Source organism: Cervus canadensis, chromosome 6 (genome assembly GCF_019320065.1).
Source record: "Cervus canadensis isolate Bull #8, Minnesota chromosome 6, ASM1932006v1, whole genome shotgun sequence".
NCBI classification, from domain to species: domain Eukaryota; kingdom Metazoa; phylum Chordata; class Mammalia; order Artiodactyla; family Cervidae; genus Cervus; species Cervus canadensis.
This window is the reverse complement of record NC_057391.1, coordinates 23,808,346-23,816,093: the sequence shown is the minus strand read 5'-3', so window position 1 is coordinate 23,816,093 and position 7,748 is coordinate 23,808,346. Positions and strand designations below refer to the sequence as shown.

The following is a 7,748-nucleotide window of genomic DNA, read 5'->3' as shown; positions in this document are numbered from 1 at the left end:
TCGTGTGCCATTCAAGGAGCTTTTTTTTCCTCCCACAAAAGAGACCTCCTTGATCTCCTTGGTTGAAGACCCTGCATTTTCAGGTTCACTGATCCTAAAGTACCTTAAAATGTCAAGAATTTATATAGAAAAGTAGGCACAATTAAGAGCATCCAATCAATTATTCATCTTAGCAGCATCCAAGTACATCTATGGATAGACAGACTGGTTTCTAAGGTACATAGATTATTTATCTAGAATATCAAGGAACAAGGCTTTGCAAAATTTTAGCAAAATAAAAAAAGTTGTACTAACCTCAACTTATGCTTTCTTAAATTTATTTTCTTTAGTTTCCCTAGATCTCTGACCCTTGGGAAATTGAGGCTACACTCACTCTGGTGTATCAGTTACTACTCGTGTTACCACCTAATGGTGGTGTGTATGTGGGTATTCATTCTTCTAGATTTATATTGTATGTTTTACAGAAAGTATCTTCTTACACTCAACTGCAAGCTTGCTACAAGCAGGGATAATAACCTTATTTATTTTCTGCACAGATTTATTTGGTGGATGTGGGGTGGGTTGTAATGTACCTTGAACAACCAAAAGAAGATTCTATTCCTCAGTTTCACAGTGCTTCTTGGTCTGTGTTCTCCATTACCTAATCCTAAGTGCCTAAATCCATTATAATTACTCTTGTGTGTTCATCGAGAAGCTGCCCTCTGAGTACTTGGATACTCTGGAACTGGAGTCAGAAGCTGGGCAAGGTAGTAGAGAAATCAAAGAAGAAAATCAAGTGTACATCAGATTTTATCTTCTTAAACCCAAAGCATGCCTGCCAAGTCTCTTCAGTTGTGTTCGACACTTTGCAACCCAGTGGACTGTATCCCACCCAGCTCCTCTGTCCGTGGGATTCTCACTGGAATGGGTTGCCATGCCTTCCTCCAGGGGATCTTTCCAAAACCCAAAGTAGCCAGACTATTACAATATTTTGTAGTGACTGAGTTGGGGGTGGGGGGTGGAGGAGAAGGAGGTTATTGCTACCAGCAGGATGAATAGAAACAAAGAAAAAGGAATGCCTCATAAATTTCTTCTTTCCCTTAGGCTGACCATGTTCAGGGTTACATTTCTTTTCACCTGAAGCTTGCAGAGGCAATCAACCTGGTGAGATTGTTCCCTTTTGTCCCACCTCTTCCATCAACTTCAGTAAACATTATAAAGACAAATACAAATTTAAAATAAGAGGCTTAATTCTTCCTATTGAAAATAAGGGGAAAGATTTCCTTTCCCTTCTCTCCTTTTTCTTTAGAAGTTCTTTTATTTCAGAAAAGTTGTAAGTGTAAATACATCACAGTATTTTGTATTACTCTGATGGTCAATGTACTAAACACATGAGACCATGAAAAAGCTACTAAATATTTAACTAGGGACTCAATAAATCCTGAAAAGACTATCTGATACATCCATCAAAAGGAACATATTATTTACCAGTATTTAATTATTAGTAAGATTTTTGTGGGCTTTCCTGGTGGTTCAGATGGTAAAGGATCTGCCTGCAGTGCGGGAGACCAGGGTTTGATCTCCTGGAGAAGAGAATGGCTACCCACTCCAGTATTCTTGCTTGGAGAATTCTATGGACAGAGGAGCTTGGTGGGCTACTGTCCATAAGGTCATAAAGAACTTTTAGTGAGATTTTTAGAGCACATGCAGATGGGAGCCAAGCCAGTAATCAGATGGCTTTATACTGGAGCTAGGGTGAGAGACTTACATTGCAATGTAGTGCAAGTCTGGTGGGAACTTGAAAATGCCCTAAATAGAGAGGACAACAGTTGAAGCATAGATTGGAAAATAAAGTACTTGTAACAATTCTCTAACTTTGGGGGAACTTATTAGGATTCCAATTCATGGGCCTGAGATTCCTAATAAGTTACCAGGAGATGCTGATGCTGCTGGTTCTTAGACTATACCTTGAGCATCAAGGCCTTAAAGTAAATCTTCCATTTGTGTATAAATTTTCATCATTTAGGCTATTGACAAGGTATGGATAGCAGGAAATCCAAGGTTAAATTCTCCTGTAATGTTGCAGAATGTTAGCGCCTAAAATACTAGTTAATACTAGCCTAAAATACTAAAATACTTCCAACACTGAAAACTGAAGGAATAGTTATGTGCCAGACAAACATCACACTTATCTCTATCAGGCATCTTTCCAAAGGGCTTCAGATACTGGTCAATCAAGTATTTGGCAAGGCTGGCATTCCACTAGGAAAGCTAAGACTTCTGACTTCAGATCTCTGTCAGTCTAACAGATGATCCACTTCTATGAGGAACAGATCAAAATACTTCTCTCATAGAAGAATCCAGTGAGTTTAAGGCAAACAATGAGTGCTCCAGCGATAACAGGTGACTGAATAGGGGAGGCCGTGCACACTGGTTAGTAAAGGAAAGTCAGAATGGCATGTGAGACTGTGGTACTTTGTCCTGCTAAGAAAATGCTTTGAAGCTTGTCAATTTGTGGAGCCCGAACCTGCAGTCCCATAGAATCAAAGGGACCTCTGCTATAATGATTAAGTTCTTTCTTGTTAACTAGTCCCTTTCACTGCCCTGACCTAGAACTAAAAAACAAATAAATAATCAAGGGTTCAGGTCACTTCCATCTTATGAGAATCTCTGTACTTTTTTTGGAATCCATATTTTTAAAAAGAAGTAAAAACATTTACAGAAGCTGTGGTTTATTTAAATGTGTGTGTTTACCAAATTAGCACTGAGACCTAAATATGATCTCACTTAATCTTCTAATCAAAAGCCTCAATATGAGATTTCCCAGGACCAATCCATAGACCCTGAGTTTCTCACCTGGTTCACTACTAGACAAAATAGTTCGATAAATATGTCCAATACTTGTTCTCTCTTCCTCCCATCCATCCCTACATCCTTTCAGGTAGTAAAGAACCCCAGGCCTTTTCTGTCTTTCAAACTGATGCTTCCTTGTCTTACGCACAAAGTTTATTGCACAGGATTTCTAGGTTCTCTCCAAATTGAGATGAGCATTAGTCTTCCCACTGCTTGTGCCCTGTTGCAAAGACGCGTGTACTACTCAAGGCAATAAGGTCACACACACTTTTTGCTGAGGGTCCTCAAAAAGCGTGGAAACACAAACTGAAGTTTCTTGAAATTTGTCCACTTCAGCCAAAAGGGGCTGGAGACAGGTACTTGAGCTCCTCCATCTCCAGTGATGTGGGGCATAGAAGCCACACCTTTGCCGATTGCGCTAGATTCGCTGGCCTTTGCTTCTCACCATCTCCGAGAGACGGCCACGCTCGTGACTCCAGTACCTTATGGAGAGAAAGAGGACTCGGTGGGAACCCACGAGTTGACACCCAGTTCCACCCTGGGAGCTCAGATTGCCTGTCAACTGGGAGCAGAGAGAGGGAACTAGAGAGCGAAAAAGAGCGATCAGGAAGCGTCTAACCCGGTGTGGGAGAGGGATGAGATGAGGTGGGGGGTGGAGGGGACTTGACCCAGAGGGCACCCGGATTGGCGGCAGTAGGGAGCTGATGGGGAGTGGGAGGACAGCCCGCCTCTGGCCTTGAACTCTTCCTAAAGTGGCCCCAGCTTTTCCCATCTCCTGCTTTCCGGTCTTGGTTCTACGTTCATCCGGGGCTCCCTGAGCCCTATTTCCAATCAGCCTTTTTAGAAGTTCTTTTGCGTTCCTCGCTCCCCACCTCACCCCGCTTGCTGGCATCGAAGATGGGAACCAGCAAGACCTTCGTCCCAAGAAAATACAGAGAAGAACAATTTTGCCTCTGTCGATGGGCATGAGTTTGAGTAAATTCCGGGGGTTGGTGATGGACAGGGAGGCCTGTCGTGCTGTGATTCACGGGGTCGCAAAGAGTCGGACACCGCTGAACGACTGAACTGAACTGAAGCACGCCTGACCCTGACCCCGACCCCTCAGGCCACCGGGAAAGGACCTCGGAGAGCTCTTGGGCAAGGGCAGGCAAGAGCAGGGTGTGGTTTTTTGGAGTGATGGAGGCGGGGAGTAAGAGGAAGTTAGGAAACTTTAATTAGACTCTAGGAGAGTTTCTGCATCCAGAGACCCAGAAATGGCCAATCAGAAACAGCAATGAATAAGGTGACTTGTAATCCAGGGCTTACCGCGGAGCGCAGATCGTTGACAGGTACGCGATTCCACTTGGGTGCTGAAGATCCCTGGCTGGGAGCACTTCTGAAACTTTTCCTTCCCCTCTACGCCGTTCGAAAGAAACGATCTGAAGCTTAGTGGCTCCGGAACCCCCATGGAAACCCGGACACACCCCTCCCCGGTGTGGGAAAGTTCTTGGATGTAACCTCCCTCTGGGAGTCACCCTGGTCCCTCTGTAAGGTAAATTGTTCAGAGGCAGCAGTGCGCGTGTGCGTGGGTCTACCCCAGAGTGCTACTTTCAGGAAAAGTAGACCAATCTCTCTCTCTGACTGAACCTGCAGGGAATGCGACCAAGGATTTTCCTGTCCATCGGCGACAGGCTCGCCAGATCTGTCAACGGAAGCGAACCTCTTGCTTGATCTGATCTCCGACCTCATTCTCGCTGTGACTTTCACAGCCATAGACCAACGACCCAACAGAGGAGAGTTTCTTAGTCTTCTGAAATCACTTGCAATAAGTCGCCAGTGAGATTTCCCACCTCCTTTCTGCGTGGAATTGCCTCGGTTAAAGAAAAGGTCTTTCAAGGAAATTCGCGCTAATAATCATTGACCACTTTCTAGTTCACTTCTCAGGCCTGTGAGAATACAATGATTTCTCCTCTCTCCGAGTTTGCTCGAGTCCTTAGGGATAAATGAAAACACTGAGGGAAATTCCACTGTCTCAAGAAAATTCAAAATTATGAGCACGTGTACTGTAGTAAACAGCTCTGGGATGAGATTTCCTCACAACATGTGGTAGTGTGGCCGAGCGGTCTAAGGCGCTGGATTTAGGCTCCAGTCTCTTCGGGGGCGTGGGTTCGAATCCCACCACTGCCAACGGTGTGTTTTAGTATAGCTGTAAATCAGAATTAGTATAACTCAAGCTAAATCCATGAAAACCTCTGGCAAGAATTTCCAGAAAACCTTTCAATCCTGCTCTGAAATACTTATTTCAAATCAGGTTAGCACGGTTTCTTCTTAACATCTCCTGCTCATCTTTGCTTGTATCTAAGCTTTTGTATTCTCACAACAGGGAATTCTTTCTGTCCTCCTCTTATAAAATCCACGCTCACATTGAATCTTTCTCATGACCTGGCTTAGGCACCATCTGGTAGGAAAGACTTCCTAGATAGTGCCCCATAGCCCCCATCAGCCCTGGTTTGGGAGCCAACACTGGTTTAGGAGCTGCAGCTCGGTGCTCAGGAAATAACCTGCACAGACTTGATTTGGTTTTAATCACATTACCCTTGTAACTGAAGATGATGAATGAATGCACCCATGCAGAAAGCCATTTCCTTCCAGGCTTCCAGCTCTCACTCAGGCATTATTGCCTTAGGGTTGGGGCAGGGCAGGTACATGGTTCTTTTGAATTTGACTTTGCAGGTGGGCTTTTTATTCCAAAACTCTTAAAAGCTGATTTTTGGATGACTCTGGGTGTCAAGCCCAGTGGAGTGTTCTGTGAATGTTGGCTTAGCCACTGCTTTGCCCCTTCTAAGTGAATTCACTTACCTTGGAGACTGTCCTGGTCTCTGAATCACCCAATTGCAATGCCTGTTTAGAACCTAACTCAGTGTGGGGAAGAGGAAGGGATACACTCAGGGTCTACTTAGCAGTGCCCTATCAGAATGGTTGTCCCATTGCCCTTCTCAGCCCTTTCAGCCCCTGTTATCCCACAGGCTGTACAGCTCTCTTGAAGAGGTACAGTATTTCCCTGCAGTGCCTTGAGGCATGAAAGGTACAGAGCAGAGAACGAGGACTCTGCATAGGAACCAAGGTCTTGGGATTTTTTGTGACACATTGATTCTGCCTTCCTTTTTATGTCATTCCCTCTCCTCAATCAAAATTATCTTCTGTGTCCTCACAGGTCATCTCCTGTTTCACTGTGATGACTCCTCCAGATCAGTTCCTTTCCTTTTTATCCACCTCTCACTAAAAAAAATCTTAAGACGCCTATGTTCTTCACACACACACAAACACACACACAAAATGATCATATTTTTGTGCTTTGTGAAGAGGGAAAAAAAATCCTCTAAAATCTTCAGTTTACAGTTTACTCTTGGTGTTGCACATTCTATGGGTTTTGATAAAATGTACAATGATAATATATCCACCATCATTAAAGTATCATAGAGAATAATTTCACAGGCCTAAAAATCCTCAGTGCTTCCCCAGTGCATTCCTCCCTCCCCTATAACCTCTGACAACCACTGACCCTTTTATCATCTCCATAGTTTTGCATTTTCCAGAATGTTGAATATTTGTCATTGCTGTTGTTTAGTCGCTAAGTCGTGTTGGACTATTTGTGACCCCCATGGACTGTAGCCCGCCAGGCTCCTCCATCCATGGGATTCTCCAGGCATGAATACTGGGGTGGGTTGCCATTTCCTTCTCCAGTTGAATATTTGGAATTATACAGTATGTAGCCTTTTCAGATTGGCTTCTTCCACTTATACACATTTAAAGTTCTTCCATACCATTTCATGGTTTGGTGTCTCATTTCTTCCTGGTACTGAATAATATTGGATTGTGTGGATGTACCACAGTTTTATTTATTTACCTATTGAAGGACATCTTTACTGTTTCCCAGTTTTGAAAATTATACATATATAAAGCTGCTATAAACATTCATGGGCAGGTTTTTGTGTGAACATCAGTTTTCAACTCATTTGAGTAAGTACCTAGGAATGTGATTCCTGGGTTGTATGGAAAGAGTATATTTAGTTTTGTAAGAAACTGTCCAAATGTCTTCCACTGCAGCACAGTGTATTTTTAAACATCATTTGTAAGGTAAAACCTTTGGTTTTTTAAAAATGTCATTTATATATGTAGCATATTTTGGAAAAAAAAACCTTAAAGTATACAGAACACAGTTTACCCACAGATAAACATCTTTTGCTGTATTTCCTTTGTTCCAAAAATGAATGATAAATTTCTAAGAGTAGGAAAAGAATACTTGATGAAACACCATGTCTGTTGTATGTGTTTTTTTTTTTTAAACACTGTGTTTTTTTAAGATTCCTGATTTATAAGGCCCAATTGTACTACTCCAGAAAGTAGTGACAATTTTAGGAGAAAGTCTTTGTCACTGTATCCTGGCCAGTACTAAACAGTAAACACTGTGTAATTTGGTGGTGAAACAAAATCCCCTAGTTTGTATTAGTATTTCTTTCTTATTATTGAGAGAACATTCCCACATGCATATTTTGCTTTTTGCATTGCTTATTCTCGACATTGTTTCTTCACACTCTTTTGAAGGACAGATATTTCTACTGTATTTCTCTTTAAATTCTGAATTGCTTAGCATAAATTATTCATGGTAAGGGAAAATTGTAGGGCTGGGGGAAGGGGTTGAGGGATATTACCCAATATTCAGTTAAGACTAGCTGGTCCTCAAGATTAGGAGAAGCCATTCAAATCTAAAAGGGGTACCGTTATTTCATGCTGCTGCTGCTAACTCGCTTCACTCGTGTCCGACTCTATGCGATCCCATGTACAGCAGCCCACCAGGCTCCTCTGTCTCTGGGATTCTCCAGGCAAGAATACTGGAGTGGGTTGCCATTTCCTTCTCCAATGCATGCGTGCATGCT

At 42.7% G+C, this 7,748-nt stretch overlaps 1 non-coding gene across 1 annotated transcript; it reads left to right on the top strand.

Annotated features, from left to right (window-relative positions):
* Positions 1-4,916: 4,916 nt before the first annotated feature.
* TRNAL-UAG lies at positions 4,917-4,998 on the top strand. The gene has a single exon. It is a non-coding gene; the product is annotated as a tRNA-Leu (tRNA).
* The last annotated feature ends 2,750 nt before the right edge of the window (positions 4,999-7,748 follow it).